Source organism: Bubalus kerabau, chromosome 1 (assembly GCF_029407905.1).
Source record: "Bubalus kerabau isolate K-KA32 ecotype Philippines breed swamp buffalo chromosome 1, PCC_UOA_SB_1v2, whole genome shotgun sequence".
NCBI lineage: Eukaryota > Metazoa > Chordata > Mammalia > Artiodactyla > Bovidae > Bubalus > Bubalus kerabau.
Window position 1 is genome coordinate 219,690,054 of NC_073624.1, and position 22,203 is coordinate 219,712,256.

At 56.0% G+C, this 22,203-nt stretch overlaps 1 protein-coding gene across 4 annotated transcripts in view; it reads left to right on the forward strand.

Moving 5' to 3' along the window:
- Positions 1-12,152: 12,152 nt before the first annotated feature.
- Positions 12,153-22,203, forward strand: part of CXXC5 (CXXC finger protein 5) — a 124,987-nt gene continuing 114,936 nt past the window's right edge. For 2 of the 4 annotated variants that reach the window (XR_008705015.1, XM_055555237.1), the window contains exon 1: positions 12,156-12,658. The gene's annotated coding sequence lies outside the window, so the exon portion shown is untranslated. Of the gene's footprint in view, positions 12,659-12,721; positions 12,822-22,203 lie in introns of those variants that run through there. The other 2 variants (XM_055555249.1, XR_008705016.1) reach the window with 2 other exon arrangements.

The window sequence follows — 22,203 nt, forward strand, 5'->3', positions numbered from 1 at the left end:
ACTATGTACTAGTTGAGTTGTACCTGATGAGAGATTGGAGGTGGTTTCCCCACCAAAGTCCCAGAGTGTGTGTGGCCAGTGTGGCAGTGTACTAAGGGAATTGATACGTGTGACCACTATGTGAATGAGTACAGCAGTTTGTGATGCTTGGATTGTGTTTCCCAGGTACGTGTAATAGCTGAACTAGTTTTGTTGCTGAGATGAATCAGATTTCTGGAGAGGGATGGACCTATCTGGAGAGAGTGATGTTATTAAGTAGTTATAATCATTATATTGATATGACTTAATTAGTATACAGACATTAATAATCCCAGTACCCACTGTGTTTTGAATGCTTACCAGGTACTTGGCCCAGCACTAAGTGCCTAACCTGCAGTAAGTAGCTCATTGGTTCTGTAAGAGCCCTCAGAGTTAATGCTGGTTTGCCTGTGCCACAGTGTTTATTTTCCCATGTTATATTCATATTGGGGTATGGGGTTCAGCTGCATCTGTTGTCTTAGTTGCTGAAATGCAACTTGTGGCAGTGTGGGGCCCTGTTGTATACCTGGGCTCTCTATCCTTTTGGGTTGCCAATATGGGGCACTGTTGTTTCTTAGTTTTAAGACCCAATTTGACAATGTTCTTTGAGGTGATGGTGTATAATTCGGCTGTGTGACTTTTTTGCTTTATTGTGTGACTTTGTTGTGCAGCCAGAGTATGTGACTCCCTTCTGTCATGTAGTTAAGAACAGCTAGTGGAATGTATGACTTTTGTGTCTTGGTGATAATTGTGGGTGTCTAGTGTAGGATCACTGGTTGTGGTGGTGGTGTGAACTGGTTGTGTGATACTGTGGCTGTATTGTTATTTGTGTGTGTCCGTGGGAACCATTTGTTTGACCCCTTGACCTCCTGCCATAACTTGTGTCAGACACTGTAGTAGTGTGCAATAACTCCATGTGGTGAGTGTGCTTCCTTGGTGGGGGCTGTGGCCCATAGTAACCCATCCCTGTACAGATTGTGCGTCCATGTGACCCCATGTGCCGCTGAGCCCCTTTTGGGGTCTGCGTGTTATGTGACCTCAGCCGCAGATGCCCCTCCCCCGCGCTGCCCGCCCGCGCCGTGCAGCGATCGATCGCCATTGATTGTCCCTGACGAGCTGCTCCACTTTCCAGCCAATGTCAGGAGGGGGGATCTCCGCCGCCCTGGCGGTGTCATTTCCACACACTCCCTGGGCTGCCGCCTGTGCGGGCGCCACTAAGAGCCGGCCTGGATCGCCCGGAGCGCGGACCGCGCCGCCCACACCACTCCAGGACGCCCGACGGCGAGGCCTGACCAGCGCCAGCGCCCCCCCACCCCCACCTCCGCCTGCCTGGCCTGCGGCCCTGCACCCAGACCCTCCTCCCTGGGTGGGTGGATGTTGTCGATACACCAGTTTGAGCTGGCCCCGGGGAGGGTGGGGGCACGCTCCCTTGAGCCAGTATGCTCGGGTGGGGGCGTGAGGGGCCGTTTCCGGCGGGCGGAGGCGCCTGCGGGCCAACTTTGCCTCGGCCCAAACAGATGCTAATGATTTTCCGGGAGGCGCCGGTTATCTCTGGCCCCAGCCAGCCAGTGCTCGGGCCTGGGCCGGGTGTAGTTCCCCACCCTCCCCTTCACCCTTCTGGCCCTCGCCAAATGACCACCTGGCCCCAAGTGGACAGTGGGGGTCGCAGGCTGCCCAGGGCGCCCCCAGAGCTCTGGCTACAAGGGGATATTTACTCCTGTTCACCCAAAATGCTGCTGCATCCTCCTCTCACCCCCTTCCCAACTCGGGCCTCTGCCCCTCAGCGCCCAATCTGAACAGGGGAAACTGAGGCTCGCGAAAGCCCGATGGAAAGTCATGCTGACACAGCGCCTGCCGGGCTGAGTGGGTCATGCTCTTTCGAGGCCACCCTGTCGGGGTCGGGGACTCACAGCCTTCCTGGTCCCCCTTTGCCCAGGGGCCAGAGCCAGTTTCCAGGCTCCCCTGTGGAAGTGCTGACGTGGCTTTGGGCAGCTGTCTGGGGCCTGGAAGCGGGGCAGATGTCACAGCCCAGGGGAGGAGGCGGCTCCAAGGGGAGGGCGGGCAGGGCCTCTTGCCTGGCGAGACACGCCTCCTCCCCTAGCCTGGTGTCTGGGGCTGGGGCACGGCCACTGGCCAGGCTGACCCGCCTCCAAGTGTAGTTCCAGCACCTCTGTGTGGCAGCTGACAAGCGCTGTAACTTTTCTGGTCTTCTTCCTTCCCCCTGGAGGAATAGAACAGCACCTGCTTTGGATGAGTGTGAACCTCAGGTGAAAGCAGAGGTGTGCAAAGAAAGCCCCCAGTCCAGTGCTCGACACACTGTTCCCGCTCAACATGTGTTATTTATTATTACTATTGTCATTATAAGTGGGACTTTGGCGTGTCCAGAAGCAAAACCGAGTCCTGAGAGTGCCAGCTGGCTTCAGAGGTCATTCCAGCCAGCCTCCTGCCTTGGTGCCCCTGGCCTGCTGCATTTCTCATGCCTGTCTAGCTTTGTTTCTTCTCATTGAAGTGTCAGCCCCCCTCAGCTCTGCCTGCTGCCAAGCTGCCCCCACCCCCTCTTATCGGTGTGGTTCCCGCCTATCTGGCCGCCACATTGGGTCCCTCGAGCAGCACAGCCCCCCTGGGAACAGCAATCGATGGGGCGGAACAGCCTCCCTGACAGATGGACCCACGGAGGCTGGGCTGCTTCAGCAGAGCTCCCTAGGAAACCAGAGACAGGAGCGGAGCCACCGTGGCTGCCTCCTAAATAGAAGTGGGAGGGGGCGGAGAGATGAGGAGGAGGCCAAAGCTTGCAGCCAGCCCAGGCTGAGCCAGCCCCCTGGGGATGGGCCTGGAGGGGTAAGGCAACCCCTAGGTTTTTCTATAGGCCCAGATCCTCTTGAGGGGAGGGCTCTGTAGAACTCCCTTGGTAGGTAGGATATGTCCAGAGTCCTGCTCTTAGGCAGGTGAAGTTTTGCCACACACACCCACCCCACCACCACGGGCACTTTTACTAACAAGCCCAGAGGCTGGTGGGTAGGTGGGTAGGCAGGCAGCTTACCACATTCCTCAGGCCACAAGGAGTCTGTTGCTCTGCCTGTGGGCAGTAAGAGATGATGAAGTGTGTGTGTGTGTCTGTGTGTGTGTGGAGAATGCCTCCTGTCTCCTACCAGACTCCTAGATAAGTCAGGGACTTCTTCCCAGGGTTTCTCAACCTCAGCACTAGTGACATTTTGGGCCATTTGATTCTTTGTCCTCTGCATTGTATGATGCTTAGCGGCAGTTGTGATGACCAAAAATGTCTCCAGATATTCCCCAGTGTCTCCTGGGAGGCAAAATCAGCTCAAGTTGAGAACTGCTGGTCTAACCTGAAGACCAAGCCCCTGGGTTGGAAGGTGTGGCTAGGACCTCATGGGTATGCCATATAGCCTCTTAAATATTGAGTGTAAAGGGAGGTTTCCAGAAAGGCTCTGTCCCCAGCTGCCTCAGGCCCAGGAGGATGGGAGACACCCTCCCCGCCTCCCCATGGCCCCAACTGCTAGGTTGGAGGGAGCCGAGCTTGCCTGAGACGGCAGGGCGTTTGGCGTCACTGCTCAGCTGCACCAGGCTTGGTGCCAACACCTTACTGCTGAGACTACATAGCATGGGGGTGGGGGAGTGGGGGCGTTCATGGGGATACTCAGGCTGCCTGGGAGACCTTCTGTCCAGCCAGCTTGAGATGAAGGGAGCCAACATGGATGATCAGCCTCCTCCCTTCCCCTGGTGCCCTGGCAATGTCTCTGCTGCCTCCCCTAGGCCTGTGTTGGTTTGGGAGTAGGTCTAGCAGGCCTGAGCCCAGTGGAGGCTACTGCCTGGAGTAGGAGGATTGTGGACACAAGTCCAGCAGGCCCAGCCAGCTGGGCCACCTGAGTGCTGAGCTCTCCCCTTTAGGAAAGGGAGAGAAGAATACATTGTGGGCTGGCTAAATGGTACCCGAGTCCCCTCAACCCACAAACCCTTGGGCCACGGGATTGGGGAGGGGACTCCCTCTGGAGTCATTTACCTTTTCCTGCCCAAGCAGACAGGCAGACATTGAGGAAAGGGAAAATCTTCTAGAACACAGTCTCACTGCTCCGAAGTCCCTACTTATATTGAACCTATTTCCTTTCTTCCTGCAGTATCTGCCCTATCCTAGCTTGCGTGATCTAACCCCAGCAGAGTCGGGGTGCAAGATTACAGGTTCTCTGGCCAGGGTGTGCCCTTATTCCTTGGGATAAGCACCCCACAGGAGAATTTTCAGTCGGAATAAAGGTCAATGGGTCCTGGTGTGGGTAGAGGGATGAGGGTACCTAAGTGGGCTCAGCCAAGGGATGGAGAGAGGCATCAGTGCTAGTTGACAGACCAGGGCCTACAGAGAGTAGGGGTGCCCCGACACATTGAACCCTAGAGCCTAGGGGGTTCTAGGGTGGGGAGGGGGAAGTGGCAGGGAGATGGGCAGTGGCTTTGTAACCAGAGATGGCAAGCCAAGCGGTCTGAGGCGGCAGCTTGGAGCTGGAGTTTAAAATAGCGCCTCGGCCTGGCCGGGATCGGATTCGGGTCACCCGCAAGGCAGTGTGGCCACCACCATCCGGCTCAGGTTTCTTGCCTTCCCTGATGATTTAATGGAGGAGGTGACTACCCAGGCAGGTAGACCTAAGAAAAGTGGTCTAGGCACTGCCACTTCAGTCCCCTAAGCAGGCTCTTGCCTGTCCTTTCTCCTCCACACCCACCCCCATGGGACAGATTGCCTTCATGCCCTCCCTCCTCTTCAGTAAATATTTGACACCAACTGGGAACCAGGTACTGGACAGAACGTGGAGGTGAGTTAGGCCTTGCCTTTTCTAAAGCCCACAAGTTTTGGTCCCCAGGAGGGGGAAGGTGATGAGTATTCCAGAGACTCTCGATGATGTCCTAGCCTCAATCCTGAAAGTCCTAGGCATGAGGAAGCAAGGGGCAGAAGGACCCCCACAGGCTGCAAGAGAGGAGAGTTGGACCTCGAAGAAGTCTTCTGTTTCTTCCTAAGAAATGGCTATGGCTGCGACAGAGAGGGGAGAATGTCTTCTCCAAAGCCAGTGATCATCCTTGAAAACTCCCCAGGGTGGTCTACTCCCCCAGTGTTCCCTGACCTGCCCCCTCCCCCAAGGCAGAGCCCTCAGACATAGATCTGAGAGCACATTCTGGTCCTTCTCTGTCCATATAGAGTGACCACTTCCTCAGGCCACCCCAAGGAATAGGGCAAGGGGTCAGGGGATATGAAGCAGGGAGTCCCCTCTAGTTTTTCGAAGAAAGTAGTTCTAGCCCTGCCACATCCCATTATGCTTTTGGAAAGTAGGGAAAAGCTACTTCAGTCAATAAAAAGTTCCATCCAGGGACTTCCCTGGAGGTCCAGTGACTAAGACTCTGCTCCCAATGCAGGGAACCCAGGTTCGATCCCTGGTCAGGAAACTAGATTCCATATACTGCAACTAAGAGTTCGCATGCCGCAACTAAGACTCAGCACAGCCAAATAAATACTTTAAAAGTTCTGACCATTATCCCTGTGCTCCACTCTCCCTGCCAGAGTCTTTGGGCCCCTAGGGGCAGTGGCAACCTCTGAGCAGCAGCTCTTGGAGCCCAGCAGGTATGGTTCCTCATCACTTTGCCCTTCTTCCTCATCTATGAGTCTGAGGAGGTGACACAGCAGGCCCAGAGAGCTCCAGGCCAGATCTCTCTAAGTGGAGCACTAGCCAGCTGTCCTGACAGAAATCACATATATCTAAAAAAGCATCTTGTATATCTTAATGATTTCTCAACAGCCCCTGATTGAAGCATGCTCAATTTAGCCGTGCCGTAAGTAACTTTTTATATTTCCTTGGGGAATCATTTCACTTATGAATCTTTTCTAAAAGTTGATTTTTTTTTTTTTTTCTTGTCTCTGTCTCCTCAGCTTCTGAGATGTTTCCCTAGTGAAAAGGGTGGTAGCACCATCAATCCTCTCTTGTTAGCCTGTCTGGGTCAGGAGAATTCTTCCTGAAGGGTCCTGGAAGCAGCAGTCAAGCCTCTTCTGTGATAGCACCTGGGGCTTTGTGACCTGATGGGGAGCTGCCCTGGCCGAGGGGCTTATAGAGAGGTTGGGCGCATTGCCAGTCTCCTACCCATATATACTCCCCTACCAGCCCCCCCTACACACAGCATTACACTGGGGGAACTATCTAGCCCATACTGCCTTTAGAATGTCTCCTCACTAGTAGTTTAAGAATTTAAAAAGGAGACAGAGAACCCTTTAAGGGTTCAGCTTGAGAGTCCACAGCAGGTTCAAATCCTGGCCCCGTTCCTGAACAACTGTCACAGCCTGGTAAGTCACATCTCTAGGAGCCTCAGTTTCCCTATTTGCAAAATGAGAATGTGATGACTAAATAAATTACCAAGGAGATAAAGAGTTTAGCATAATATCTTCAGAAAGGCAGCCTTTATTTCTCTTGAGGGAACCCCAGCACCAGGGAGCAGGGTTGGAACAATGCCGAGGGTCCTATCCCAGTTCTGAACAGTATCTAATTCTTTTCCCCAACCACTCATTATCTAGTCCTAGTGACACCCCTTGGGGTGAAGTGGTGGGACTGGCATAGTTATCTCCCTGAGATTAAGGGTCTGGTGGGGTTGGGACTTGCCCAGGGGCTGCCCCATGAGGCCCACCAAGAGTTTCTGCCTCTCCTGAGAGACAAAGGTCAGGGCTACAGTGGGAAGGCTGGAGGGCAAACTAGGGTGAGAAGCTCTGAAGTTAGAAGGGCCTTTGCCATAGACACTGTCCCCATATACTCCCCGCCCCCCACCTCCCTCCAATCAGGGGAAGGATTTGTCCAGGTGCTGGGACCTCTGGCTCTGACCTCTAACCTCCTACTCTGGCCTCCAGTGGGCTTTCTGAGTCACAACTGGGGGTGGGGCTGGGGGACACGGCAGCACAGGCTGCTCTGGGAGTTAACGATTTACGAGGGGCCCCTTCCTGAGGCCTCCCTTCTCACAGGCCAGGCAAGACAAGCAAGCAACCCCGTGACAGCCCAGGCAACTAGACACAGAACCAGTCCCGCCAGTTCAAAGAGCAGTTCATCCGGGGCTTACCCCCAGGCAATTGCCTGAGCACCCCATTCTCTGGAAAAACAAAGTAGGGCTTGGTAGGTGAGGTCTGGTCTGGGGAAAGAGGCTGGGTCCTGTTTTAAAGTCTCAATGCTCTGCCTTCTGGGGCTAGATCTGTGAGGGGAGGCTGAGCCCCACCTCTTCCACCTCCAGTTTTCTCCCTATCACCCACCAGAGCCAGTAGATCTTGGGTAGAGCACTTTCTGGCCAGGCTGGCTTCTGGATGCCCAGGGCACACACACCCTCACCCTTTGTTCTGGTCTACAGTCTCCAGATTTGAGATGCTGTGTCCTCCCGTCCCCCAAGGCCCCATTCTGTTACTTCAGGACCCCTCCCTCCCCATGATTCTGAGGGCCATGGAGCCACACAGCTTTGGCCTCTGAGTGCACCCAGTCCCTTCCCACTTCGCACAGGAGAGACAGCTGAACCATGATTGTGCCTAGAGAAGTCGAGAGTTACTGTCACAGACATGACACCCCCAACTGTCCCTGCCCCTCACCCCTCGTCACATTTGGCTGAGTTCCCTATTTCCCTGGGTCTGGCAGAGTATCGGGCTACTTCTGGTTGTGTGTGGCACACGTGTAGCTGTGCTTGGGCAAGCAGAACTACAAAGTGTGTGAGGTGCATGTATTGGCCTGGTCTCTGCTCCCTCCCAGCCTCACCCCAGAGTCATTTTGTTCTGGGACTGAAGAAGTAACCCTTCTGCTGATCTTTTCCACTCTGTTTGCACAGCTCAGGGCCGGGCTGGGCCACCAAACTGACTTCTTAGGGATGGACTGGACCCTGACCTCCTAAGAAACAGACCTAGCTTTTCTGAAATTTCCTTCTAGTTTCACACTTCTTTTGTCCCTTCAGAGGTCATGGGGACAGCAGTGGTACCTAAGGGCCAATGGTCAGTATGTGAGTCCTGAGACCCCAGAGGCCTGGGCCTATGCCTAGGCAGTCAGGCATCTCTCTTCCCCTGCCCATGTTTGCACCCCCAGCCCTTCTCTGGGTGAGGTGTAACCACCAGCCTGACCCCACTGAACACTATCCTGCACCCTGCCCTGAAGCAAGACTCCAAATGCCCTGGCCCTCATTTTCTGTGATAACAGATGAGGAAACTGGAGCCTCAGTAGAAGGGTATGCCAGGCTCTGCACTGACCATCTAAATTGGAAACCCTAACTCCTACACTCCTCTCCACGCAGCCATTCCAAGCCATTGGATGTTTAATCGGTGACTGGTGGCTCAGACGGTAAAGTGTCTGCCTACAATGCGGGAGACCCGGGTTCAACCCCTGGGTCAGGGAGATCCCCTGGAGAAGGAAATGGCAACCCACTCCAGTAGTCTTGCCTGGAAAATCCCATGGATGGAGAAGCGTGGTAGGCTAGTCCATGGGGTTGCAAAGAGTCGGACACGCCTGAGCCACTTCACTTAATGGAGAAGGTAGATCCCTCCTACAAGGCAGGGGTTTAAATCCTGGTTTTGCTACTCTGTAACATTAAACAGCTGTATGAGTCCTAGGATTAAGCATATTCACTGAAAGCAGTTAGTATGGTGCAAGACACATAGTAAGTGCTCAGAAAAATGTTGGCTACAGTCCTTGTTACTGGTACCTACTTAGTGCCAGGCTTCAGGCTCAAAGCAGGAAGGGGACTCTCCCTTACTCTCAACAAATGTTTGTGGATGGTAGTAGTGAGGGGACAGGAGACAAATGAGCAAATAAAAGCTATTTCTGTGCAGTGTGGTCACTGTGGCCATAGGAGGGGACAGATGTGGGGCCCCAAAGCCAGGCCACAGACTACAATTGCTCAGTACATGCACTACAAAAAAGCCAGCTGGCAAAGGGAGCAAGGAAGACTGGAAGACAGTTCATGACCTGCTGCCAAATGGGGGTACCTATACCTGCCAAAAAGTGGTAGCTTTTTCTGATTTGCACAAAGGCTAGTGCTGGCTCTGTAGAGAGAAGCCAAACTGAGGCAGGGAATAGAAGTCAGAGAAGATTCCCAGTGGAGTGATAACATGCCCTTGGTCTTCAATGAGGACTTCAGGAGGTGAGCTTGATTAAGACCCTTCTGGGCAGAGGGAACAATTTGTACAAAGACATGCAAACTTGAAGGGAAGTTTTGGGGTATCTGAAAGAACCACCAGTGTTGAATGGTGTTGGTCAGCAGGGCTTAGGAACTGCAGGGAAGAACAGGACCAGTTAGGGAAGCCAGACCAAGCTGGGGCAGGAGCTTGAGCTGAGCCCAATGGGCTCTGAGGAGTCACTATAGGATGATGACCAAGGTGAATCCCAGACAGAGAAGCTTCACTAGGCCAACAAATCTCAGGGGTTAGGAAAACAACTTTGGTGCCTGTCTCATGTCAGTTTCCTCATCTGAAAATTGGGAACGCTACCACTACTGGGGATGATGTAAGGATTAAATGAGATAAGGTGCCTTAACTGTTTAATTTAATGCCCTGTTCAGGGTGAAGGCTTTGTAAATGCCAGCTATGGATATTCTAACCAGAACCAGGAGAGCAGGATCCTACCCAGAAGACAGGGCAGGTGGCTGCATGGCTCTTCTCTCCCCAACAGGTACTGGAGACTTATGGAAATTGCTTCCTAAATCCTTAGATTGACTGATTGAATAGCAATGTGAAATTCAAATGCTTTTTGGGAGGAATAGTGAACCAGGATCCCTTTACTTCTTGTGGAAGGGGCATAGAGTGGGGATAGTCACCCCCAAGGCCAGAGACGTCCTGCTCAATCCTTCCTGGGTGTCTCCCTCTTGTCTCACTCGTTATGGTTAGAGTTCTATGCAGATGGTTTGCACATGGCATTTCCTGTTCATGTTGCATTTTCCATGTGGACAGTTCTGCCAGTCTCCTCTCTGGTTCCTATCTGGGGTGGAGAGGTGAGGATCTGAGTCTCCCTCTACTTAATTTCCAGGAGAAGGGGAAGACTCCAAGATTGACTCTAAACTGGGCCAGACATATGCAAACACCCAATCCCTGAGAAAGTCAACATTGGGATCACTTGACTCATCTCCATTGCAGCCTGCAGCCCTTGGCCTTTGCCAAGTTGGGGAGGGTGGGCAGACGTCCTTGAGGAAAAAGTGGATATTTAGTAGTAATTCCTAAGGTGGAGGTACTGTCCCCCACACCCCATTAATTTCAGCATGAAGCTTTTTTCAGGTGTGCAGGGCCTGATTCCACATTCTCCCCTGCTAGGCTGTAGTTCCCTGAGGACGGAGTTCCATTTCTTGGGTCCTAATCCTCTGAGGCCTGCTGCTGACTCCTGGGGAACAAGTCCCTCCTCACAGTCTGGGCCTGAGCTTCCTCAGAAAAGGTAGATCGTGGTGGGCTAAGTGTTTGGAGATCTTTGGTCATCTTGGCATGGGATGCTGCCTCCTTTTTCCTCATATAGTCAAGTGAGTGTCCAACACAGTACCTGACACTCAAGGTCAGCCAGAATGTCTGTCTTTAAGCAGTTTAGGGGTGATAATCTAGAGGTGTTCATTTGTCTTAAAACTATGTTCTCAGATCAAGTACCTTGCTTTCCTCATGTGGTATGTTTGGGGTGGCTTTGAGGAACATTGCTGGAGAGGAGAGGCTAAAGCCTCCCCCCCACTTAGGAGCCATTCCTTGACACACAGTTGAGAGAACACTTCTCAGCATTTGAGGAAGGGAGGGGGTGTCCATGAGAGTGTCACTCCCTGTGGCCTTGGAGGTCAGGGCAGGTAGACAGGCAACACATTCCAGATGAACTCTGCCCTCTGACACCTCCCTCACACCCCTATCCCCTGGCTGGGTCAAAGTCCCAAAGCCAAATTTAGAAAGCTTGGACGGTGGGCATCCACAGGCTGCTCCTGTGAGACCCAGGCCGCAGGTGCTGCAACACCCAGGCAAGCAACACCAAGGAGAAGAGACAGTGAGGTGGGAACTGCTTCCACTTCTTCCACTAAGACTGCTCCTGTGACTGGAGGCACCCTGGCTGCAACAGTTAACTCCCACTTATCTAGGCCCCAGGCTGTAACATTTAACCCTAGGTAGACTTCCCCAACCGCCCTGCCCCTTTCCTGCTAGGGTCTCTCCTCTGGGGGCTGTGTTTTTTCTGGCTCAGGAAGCACAAAGCCACCCCCACGAATTCCACAGAACTGAAGAAACTTTCCACTTGGGGAAAGACCCGGGGCTTGCGCTATGGGTCTCTTTAGTGGCGAGAGGTCGACATATGCAGCTTTAGGATTAGCCCAAGCTGGGCAGATGGAGGGGCCGGTGAATGACGATGAGGATGTGCGGGTCCAAATCTGAATCCACTGGGTTTTTATTCTTTCAGCCAGTGTCTGTTGAGCATGGCGCTGTGCTAGGCACTGTTTCAGGCTCAGAGTTCACAGGCCACCGTCTCAGAACACCACTGTGTGGTCTCTTTAGCTTCAGGACTCAAGTGTTCTGGTTGGGGGCGGCGTAGCAAACAAAATGTCCTTTCACGAATCAGTTTCCTCATCTGTGTAATGGGAACAGGGACGTCTGCCCCCTTTCTCCCTGGGAACTAGAGCCCACTGAGTATGGGAAAGCGCTCTGGGAAGAGTGAAATCTTTGAACATGCGTCTAGTTCCAAGAGTGCTCGCCTAGGAGTACCCGGCCCCACGCGCACCTGAGCTGAGGGGCGCGGCCAAACCCTCCCTACTGGTCCTTGAAGCTTCGCGGCCGGCTGGCGAGAAGGGGCAGAGGGATGGCGGATTTCCCCGTAAGGTGCGTCTTCAAGCCCATGCACTCCTTACAGAACGGGTGAGGTCCTCTTATTTTTTTGTAAAGTTGCGGGGAAAGAGGTGAAGACCGGGCGCGCTGGAGAGCTGAGCCTTGGCCGACCTCGTCAGAGCGCGGGGAGCTAGAGGCGCAGTGGCTGCGGCTCCGGCCTCAGAGCCTGCGGCGTCCAAGTGGCCAGAGCTGCGTCGGGAGGCAGGCGGAGGGAGGAGGGAGGGGAGCCGAGGTGGCGGGGGGGTGGGGGGGGGAGAGGAGGAGGGAGCGTGCAGTCCGGTCCGGGTTTTGCCGGCAGCCCCCGGGCAGCGTTCAGAGCTCCTGCCCGGGCGGGCGCGCGGCGGCGGAGCCTGAGCGGGGATGTAGAGGCGGCAGCAGAGGCGGCGGCGAGAGCAGGCGCCCGAGCCGAGAGAGAAGAGCAGCCGAACCTTGTTCCCCGAATCCGGGCCCCGCGTCCCAGCCCTGCCTAGCCATGCGCGCCGCCTGCTGAGTCCGGGCGCCTCACGCTGCGCCCTCAGCCAGCCGCTCCGCGCTACGCTCGGGGGTGATTAGTTGCTTTTTGTTGTTTTTTAATTTGGGCCGCGGGGAGGGGGAGGAGGGGCAGGTGCTGCAGGCTCCCCCCCCTCCCCGCCTCCGGCCAGCCGCGGCGGCGTGACTCCGGCTCCGGACCCGGGCACGGCGGGCGGCGCGGCTGGAGCGGAGCGCACCGCGGCGGCGGTGCCCAGAGCGGAGCGCAGCTCCCCGCCCCGCCCCTCCCCCTCGACCTCGCGGCGGCGGCGGCAGTGGCGGCTTGGACGACTCTGAGAGCCGGTAGGTGTCGGGCCACGGCCCTCCCCCGACCCCCCCAGAGGCCGGCCCCCTCCCCTTCCCCGCCTACCTCCCTCTCCTCCCCCGGGGCCCGGTGCGCGGCCGGGGCCGGAGTTCGCTGCAAGTCTGCGGAAAGTTTGGCGGCGCGGGCTCCCCCGAAGTTCAGGTGCGGAGAGCCAGGGACGGGAAAAGAGGGGTCCGTGTTTGGGTGTGGCGGGGGGCTCCCGTAATCTGAGCCTCGGAGCCCCGGGGGCTAGGAGCCCTAGCTCCAGTGATCGCTCAGTGGCCTCTTCTATACTCAAGCCTCCCCAAGCCGCAGTCAGCTCGGTCGCAGATCACTGAGTTCAGACAAAAAGAGGGGTTTTAGGGTCGGGGACGACGGCTTGGGCGCCTTGGGCGCCTTGGATTGGGGCCGGGGCTCTCCCTGAGGGGTACTGTCCCCTCCCCAAGTACTCGAGCTTGAGGGCACAGGGGCCGCGGGAGCCCGTGTCTTTACCTCTCGGCGCTGGGCTCGCGCTCCGTCTGCGGGGGCGGCTGATTGGAGATCTCCGGCGCGCACTCCCCCCAACAGACCCCATTCGTAGTCCTGTCTTTTGGGGGCATCACTCACTGCTCTTAATGCCCTAGACGACGCGCGGCTGAGTCTCCCCCTCCTTTTGGAGGGGGCGGTGGCCACTTCTACATTTCCCCTCAGGCTCCTCGCCCCCGCTGCCCGCGGGGTGTCTGGCGGGCAGATCAAGTTTGACCTTTTTTTTTTTTTTTCGTCAAAGTATCACCCCTGACCACCGCTGCTCCCCGCGGCCTCTCTCTCCCTTCCTCCCTAGCCTTAGGGAGTCTTTCAGCCTGTCTCCCGAGCCCCGCGTGGCCAAGCAGCATGCAAAGCCAGGGAGGGAAAATGGGGGTGTTCTTCTAGCTGCGGAGCTGTGGGAGGTGGGTGTCCCAGCCGCCTGCTTCTCTGCTCTGGCCCCAAATTTACCCATGAAGTTTGGCCCCGAGCCCCCCTCCCTCTTTGCTTCCCCAGAGCGAGGGGCCGAACCGCCGCGAGAAGAATGTGTTAATTTTCTTGCTGGGGGAAGTTGTCCTCGCCCGTAATGGGCTGCTTTCCGGCGGGGAGCGCGGGGAGCGCCTGGCTTTGTTTATTTGTAGGATCCACAGAAAGTGAGTGACCCCGGTTTTTAAACGGGGGGCCGCCTCCCGGGTCCTGTCAGAAGAGCTGAAGCGCCCAATGAGGGAGCAAAATCGCTTTTTGGTGGCCCCCCCTCAGGAATCGGAAGGGGTGCGCGGAGTTGGGCTGGTGCCACGGGCTGCAAGGAGGAACCAGCAGATTTGGGGGTTCTGTAGGGACTCTTCCGGGAAGACCTGCTCCCTGTTGTCTCCTGCGATGGCAGTCTGAAGGGTTGGCAGCCGCGCCCTACTTTGCCCCTTGGATCCTGGGTGGTCTGAGAGTCGCGTCTTCGGATAGAAGGGGCTGAAGCGGGGGGCGGGGGGTTCTGGCGAACCAGCCTCTTGACCTCCGCCTTTCCCTGCGCCGCGGCCGCTGTTCCGAACCCGAGGTTTTGTGGTGGGCCGGCTGCCCCCCACCCACCCCCGCCTCTACGCGTTTGCGCAGGAAGCGCTGGGGAGGGGGCGTGTGCGTTCGTTCGGCCCTCGCCCCCGCCGGAGCCGCCCCAGGGCGGCCGGCAAACAGAGTCCCTTTCAAGTTTTCCGCTGGGGCCGCCTGGCGGGGGCTGCGTGCGCGGTCGCTGCGGACTTGTTTGGAGCGCTATTTGAACGCCCGGCGCCACCTCAGCTGCCCCGGCCCGCGGGGGCGGGAGGCGGGGGCCGGGGGAAGGCTCTTCATGCAAGTGAGAGCATTTCAAATAGACGGTTTTAGGTGGCGTGCTGGCCGAAGCTTGCCCTAATCCCCCTCCCGAAAGACCCCCCCCCCCCATCCCGTACCCTAGGTGCCTACCGCCTTAGGAAACCAGGGACTGAGACCCGAAGCCGCCTCCCAAACGCCTTTTTGAGAGCGATGCGGGGAGACTGAGGCCAGCGCTACCTACTACTGCGTAGTGTTGATTTAGCAGTTTCCCTGGATGAGACTCAAGCAAGAGCTGGTGGGGTCGGACGGGGGGGTGGGGGTGGGGGGGCGGATAGTGGCCCGCTCTGCAGCTGTCACCCCCTTCCCAGAACGGAAATTGTCCTCTCTCCTTGGGGAGGAGGGAGAGGGGGTGATTTTTGCCCTGGGAAGGGGTGGGAACAGCTGAGGGAGGTTGGCCTCGTGAGTTCTCAGTTAGGCCTGGGGCCCTTGGTAGAAGCCCACCCCTCCCACCCCCCCACCTCCAATCTTGGCAGGAACCTGGGGCTCTCCCAGGGAAGCAAGAGCTAGCCTTGAGCCTCCCTTTCCCATGCCACCTCCCTTTCCAAGGTGGAGGGCAGAGGTTCCTTTGCAGAAGACAGATCCTTGACTGACTGGCTGTCCATTGGCGCCTTATTTATGTGTGTATTTGGGCCCGGCTGTTTTCCCGGCTCAGCAGGTGACCCTGGCCGGGGCCTCCTATCTCTCCCCCGACAGAGCCTGTTGACTTACCCGTGGGCCAGCGGCCTCGTCTTTATCACGTGAGGCCTGGAATGTCCACCCGGCAGGGCTGGGCTGGGTGGGGGAAGGGAAGGATTCTGCATCCAGGGCCCAGGCCAGATTAAGCCTGTGTTCCATGGGTTCCTACTGTGACCCCCAACTCTTGCTGCCTCTTTTCAGCTTCTACCCATTTGGCAAATGAGAAGCTGAGGCTCATAGGGTTGGGGGTGGGGTGCAGGTTCCATCTGGATAAAGAAACAAGTCTATGGGAATTAAATACCCTGCTTTCTTTAGGACCTCACCTACTTATTCATGGGACAGTAGAATGGAGATTGGTGGGGTCTCTCTGGGAGGGAGGGGTGTAGGCTGGGCCGGGGTCAGCTGACTTTCCAGGGTAAAGGATAGGGTGGAGGGATGCTGGGATGCTGATGAGCCAGACTCTGGCCTACTTGCTTAGATCCCCTGTCTTCTGGGGTGACCATGAAGTCAAAGCCAGTTCCCCAGCTTGGTGTTCTGAAGCATGTCTCAATTGGCCAAGGATGGGGTGGGGCTCACTTATCATTACTGTTGTTATTATTGCCACCCTTTATATGTGGTTCAGTTCTTCATTCATTGGCCCACTGTATATTTATTGAGCACCTACTATGTGTCAAGCCCCATGCTCTAGGCTTGCAGAAATGAATCATTGACTTTACCTCCCACCCCCTTGGACGTAGGCCCAGGGCAGAAACTCCGCCCTGTTTACCTGCCCCCTGGGCCCCTGAATGGAGCTTTCCCCTTTTTTATCTGAGGCTCTCTCTGTCTTACCGCCCCCCCCCCCACCTGGTCCCATCCTAGCCTCTGTGTATGGTTGTAGGGTGTGCGTGTGTATGTGTGTGTGTGTGTGAAGTGCCCTTGATTAAGTGTATTAATAGTTAAACTCTCACTCATAGCTGAAACTCACCAGACCACAAAAAGCCTCCCCAGTTACTCACGCGCTACTGCTCAACAAGAATATCCCACTCAAGTTTTTTTTTTTTTTTTCTTTCTCTTACTTCCCCCCTTATTCCCCCCCAACTTTGAGCCCACCTCCCAGGCTGCAGGCAATGAGAAAGGACTGCCCCCTCAAGGACCCAGGAACCTCCAAACATTCTACCTACCCCCTAAAGCCAAAGGCAGTGTCAGCTGCTCAGTGAGGCTGTGTAGGTCTAGTCTGTTGGTATGGGATGTGGGAATCTGGGCAGTGTGTGTGCTAATGACTCAAGATGGATATATCTGTGACTCTGTGTGTTGAATGTGTGTCTGTTTATCTTGGGGTGTTGGGAGTCTGAGCCTGTGTATGTTTGAATCAGGACATGTGTTTATGGATCTAAGAGTTGTGTCTGCATTGCATATATATATACCTGTGTGTTGTGAGGCTGAGAATCTATATCTGAAAGTTGGGTCTGTCTCTGTAAATCTAGGAACGTGTATATTCTGAGTTGTGTGGGCCTAGAATTTTGGAGAGGGTGTGTTCAGGATTTGTGTTTATCTGTGTGTTTTGTATACGCTTGTAAATTTGGGACTGTATCACTCCTTGAGTGGTACTGAATTGGGAAAGAGTGTGTAATTCTGGGAGTGGGCATATCTGAGCTATGCTAACAGTGGTCTATGTCTTTGGTAGCTGGTGTCTGTGTTCCTTGCTCTTTCTGTATCTCTGCCCATCTGTTTTTCTGAGTCTCTCCCTCCCTAGTTGAGGCCCTGAGTCTGTGAACGTGTGTGGTGTTGAACCTCTCCCACCCAGTCCTTCTCCTCCCCTGCCCTCCCCAGCAGTAACTGGGCAGCCTCCCTGTCTGCCTGCCTGCTGGGAGTTTGGAAGCCATGGAGGGAGACAGGCTGGGGCCGGGGTGACAGCGCGTATCCACGGCAATGGCAGCCTGTGATTACGGGAATAAAAGGATTTTAAGGTCATGGGTGTATTTTTTTGTTTTGTTTTGTGTTCTTCCCCTCTTTGGTGGAGCCACTGGCAACAAAGGGCCATTGCTGTGTGTCTGCAGGTTGGGAGCCTGTCCCCATGCAAGTGGACATGGATCTGTGGGTCTTTCCTGGGAGCATGAACACATGTGTGTGTATATGCATGAGTGGAGCCTGTGAGAACGTGTGTTCTCTCTGCCTGCTCCCCGTGAGAGAGTGCATAGGGCTGTTCCCTGGGGAAGAATTCTCAGGAAAACTTGATTTGGGTATTTCATGGAGCTGGAACCCTGCAATCCTGTGTGTGCTGAAGAGTGCTCTGGCCCCAGTCTTTGCCTACCTGTCTCCCTCTCCCCACCCCACTCCCCATAGGGTGTCTCTGGCCAGAGACTGGCTCAGCCCAGTCACCTGGGCCAGGCCACATCTCAGGGTGTCAGTGCCCCTGGCCCTGCTCCAGCCCCTGTAATTGCATTCTGCCGCCTAATCCCCCGCCAGCTCAATTAGATCGCAAATTCTTCTTCATTTCCTGCCTCTGATGCTGGCCTCCCTCTGGGCTCACAGGGCCTGGGAGGGAGGGAGGGGATCTTGCCCCCTCTTCCGCCTGCACTGGGGGCTCTGGAGGTGGAGTGTGATTAGTTCCTGGCACACCGGCCCTCGGGTGCTGGTTGCAGCCCTGGGGGCTTTGCTGACCGTTTATAGACCGGCCTCAGTAGCCCTATGCTAGGGGCAGTGGCTTGTGCTATCTGGTGCCTGGGCTCTGAGTAGACCAGGATCACTCTGGCCAAGCCCCTAAACAGTGTCCCCACAGGCTCTGCCCATCTCCTTATTCCCAGAGGAGTTGCCGACCACCCCTTGGTCTAGCAGTTGTGACTTTGTTTTTGACCTTTTCCTGGTGGCTGTTCCAGGCACCAGTAGGATCACTGAGCTCCCCCGCTACTGGCCCCTTCTAACTCCCAGCCTCTACCTCACCCAGACAGGTATATTTGACCACTGGCTCAGGAGTCAGACCTGGCTCCAAATCCTGGCCATGTCACTGCCAAGCTGGATATATGTATGACCTTTGGTCCATATATGTTCTGTGATCCTCAGTTTCCTTATCCCTGAAATGGGAGTATAAGAGTGCCTGCCTCACAAGGCTACTTTCACACGGACACAGGGATGGCTGTGCAGTGCCCACCATCAATGGCTAGCCCACAGTCAGCATTCAGTCAAAGTTGGCTTTTATGGTGATGAGGACTTCCTGTCCCCCACATGGCTCATGGTTAGCGTTTCTGTCTTTATTCTGCTAGTTGCCAGGTGTGTGACCTTGGGTACGTCACTCTGGCTGTCTGGGTTTCTCTTCCCCATCTGTGAGATGGGACCCACGATGGGCCTGACCTCATAGGATTACCTGCATCCTTGGCTCTAGCCCCTCTGCGGGTTTTCAAGGTGTTACTTGTACTCTTATTTCTTTTCCTCACACCAAGCCTGTGGTGAGGTGGGGCTGGTGAAGACACAGGCTCGGGGACAGGGGGACTAGCCAAGGTCATGAAGTTGATGGTGGGGCCTGGGGAGGGGGCAGTGGTGGGAGGGCTGGGGGATGACCTGCTGGCTTGCTCGCCCGCCTGTTGACTGGCTGGCTCAGCTGAGCTGTGAGGCATGGCCTTCTCTCCCGCTGGTCTCTGTGGAAAGTGGTGGCGCGGCTGTTTTTTTTGTTTTTTGTTTTTTTCTATGAAGGGGAAGCTGGATGTCTACCCCCTCCTTCTCCAGGAGGTGCCTGTGGCAGTGGCTGTGCTGACAGGCCTCCTGGCCTTCTGACTAGGGTGGCTGGCAGCTCTGGAGGGCCGGCTGTGCACAGATCAGCCGGAGGGAAGAGAGAACTGCAAAGGTCCCCTGCTCTCACTAATCCCCCGGGCCCCTCCCACCCTCAGTCCATCCTCCGTCTGGATGGAAAGACAGAAAGCAGCCATGGCAGGAGGAGAGCTGGGGGAGGCTGGCTGGGCTCAGGAGGTAGTGGAGGGGGACTGGGTCGGGGGGGGGGGGGTGGTCTGCTCCAGGGTTCCTGTATCTCCCTGGCTAGTCTCCTTATTTCTATGACCTCTGTCACTCATTGGCCTAAGGTCTTTAATATTTCATGGCCTTTGGAGCCAGCCCCCTGCCCCAGCCCACAGGCCCCCTTTGTCTCCTCGACCCCCCCCCCCCCTTATCCCTGTCACTGAATTGCTGAATTACTGACCTCAGGGCTGCCTGTGCCTCCTCCCCAGCCCTGATACCATCCGTATCACTCTTAACCTGCCCCCCACACACACCTCTGTCTGTCACAACTCGGTCTCTCCTGCGTGTCCTCTCCCCCTCTCTCACATCTCTGACTGTCCCTCTGCCCTTTTCCTCCATTTTTCTCTTTTTGTTGGCCTCCTTCTCCCCAGCAGGACAGAAACAGCGGCAACTGGTATGCCTGGCTGCCCCCCCCAACCCTGTCCACCCCTTCCTGCCCCCATCCCCCAAGCTGTGCTGGCCGTGAGAGCTGGTTTTATTTATTTTTCTGTTTGTTTGGGAAGAGGGCAGGGGCAGTTCTGGGCCCTGGCTGCTGCACTCTGCCTAGAGCAGCGGGCAGGCGGGCCGCACTGGCCTCCCAGGAATGTGGCCGGGACGCCCCGCGCTATATTTACTTCCCTCCAGCTGCTGGCCCCAGCAGGGCAGAGCCAGGCCTGCCCGGTGGCCCCGGGGGAGACCTGTGCCCACCCTCCCCTGTCCGGCAGACCCCACATGGCCCTTGGGCCCACTGTTCCCTCCCTTCACCGTGACCTCCCCTGACCTCCTCGGACTTGCCCGGTGTGCCAGCAGGAACGCTCATGAGCCATGCCGGGACAGGCATAAAGTGCAGGCACAGTGGCCTGACCCATGTGGGACTGCAGGCACCTGGCAGCCCCCATACCCCCACCTAGGGGCCTAGCCTAGGCCTGTAATCTGGTGGCCAGAACTATGCAAAGCATCTTTTCGGGCCTCTCCTCACTGGCCTGGTCCTTGCTCTTGCCACAGTCCCCTCAGCTCTGCTGTGATCACTGGCCAGGGTGGAGTGGGCTAGGGTGGGAGGCCTGAGCCAGCGTCAGCAGTTGTGTTCCCTTCACTGCCGTCTCGCTTCCCACCTCACCTGCTGGCCCTCCCAGCTTTCCTGTGTAGACATGTATTCATGTGCATGGTTAAAAGCTTGCATATACATGTGCGGCACCCATGAACACATGTTGGAGTAGACCTTCCGTGGAGGCGGGGCCATGCTTCTAACCATTGAGTCCCTTGATCATCAGATGCTAATGGGAGGTTACTGGGCTTGCTCCTTGCCAGCCTTGCAACGGGATGTGGCAGTGATTCCTTCCTGTCCCCTCAGTGTCTGGCACCAGCTAAGTGTTTGAAGAGCTTTAGCTGCTCTAATCACTTGCTGTCTCCCAGTTATTACTATAATAATCATAGTAGGTCTTAACAACGGTGATGACAATGGCTAAACCGTCCCAGCCCCTGACTGAGGGCAGGTACTATGTGGACAGCTTTCTAGCCTTCACTTTGTTCGTTCCTCACAGTAGGCCAGTGATGTGGGTGCCATTAGCTTCCCCATATACAGATGAGGAAACTGAGGCTGGAGCGTTTGGGACTTGCCACTCCTGCAAGTGGGATTGGGTCCTGGCAGAGCCCTTGATGGGCTATGAACACCACAAGGACAGGCAGGGTTGGGCTGTGCATGGCAGTCCATACTGCCTAGCACACAGCAGGCACTCCATCAATGCCTGCAGGGTACAGGCCTTGCTCTCTTTGCTTCTTGAGTCCCCCAGACCCCTGGCAAGGGACCTGGCATTTACGGGAAGATGGGCTGATTGGCTAGTTGGGTGAATGAAAGAATGAATTAATGAATGAGCAGGTGATTGGCTGTGGAATTGAGTGCTCTCAAGGGACACCAGGATGGGGGAGATGTACTTATGTTGGTGAGGAGACTGTTCAGGGGAGACCCACTGGCCCTGCAGAGGATTCTAGGAAGCAAGGTTGAGGGGCGGGACTGAGAGATGCATCCAGAGACCAATAGGCTGCCAAGGCTGAGCCCTTGGGGCAGGTCATGTCATCTTCTCCCCTGCCACCTCAGTTTTTCCATCTATCAAATGGGCTTGGGAACCTTGCCCCTACTGGCTGGCTGCCAGCTGGCCTGGGCTGGGGCTGGCCTGGGAGCCTGAGAGGTGAGGGACTGTGGTGGGAAGGAGGAAGCAGTGGGTGGTGAAGACTGGAAGATGAAGCGTGGAGCTTGGCTTGGAACCTGAGAAGCAGGGAGACCAGCCCTGACCTGACACCCCTCTTCCCTCTGAGCTCCAGGGTGGGGGCACAAGCTGACAAAGCCCCACCTACCTGCTTGCACTCTGGCGAGGTCTGGGCCTCCTGACGGCTGCAGCGTCCTTGGCTGTGTTTGCCACAAAGTGGTGGCCTGTCCTCCAGGACTAGACCAGCTTGATCCCCATAACCCCCTGCCCTGCCCCACAGCCTCATGTCCAGTTCCTGGTGACCCCGATGGGAGAGCCCAGCTCCTTTCCTGCCTGACCCACCTCCCCCAAAGCTCAATAGAAAATTGCTTAGCTGGGCCCCCAGCAGCAGGTAGGAGTGGACTTGGCCCCTCTTTCTTCTGGTGGTGTCCAATCTCAATGGCCTGGAATCTTAAGTCACAGGAGTCTAGAATCATAGAATGCTTGGAGCTGAGGGATTCTTGTCGCGTTGAGAGTCTAGAATCACAGAACCGTGGGCTTTACTGCTGGAAGGAAGCGTGAATGGTCATGTTTCAATCTTGTTCGATGCTAGGAACATTGAGAATCTGAGAGGAGGGGCTTCCCTGTGGTGCCCGCCAGTGACATGAAACCCAGTTCTGCCTCTGGTCTGCCCCTCTCTGGAAATAAATCATGCCAGCACGGGGAGTGGACTGTGTGGGCCCAGGCAGGCAGTGAGGGGACGCAGCTAGCCTACAGGCACGGGAGGGGTCCTCACGGCAGTGCCCGCCCGCCCGCTGCCCACGCTTCCCCAGGCACCAGTGTGAGGAGGAAATGCAGGCTGTTGC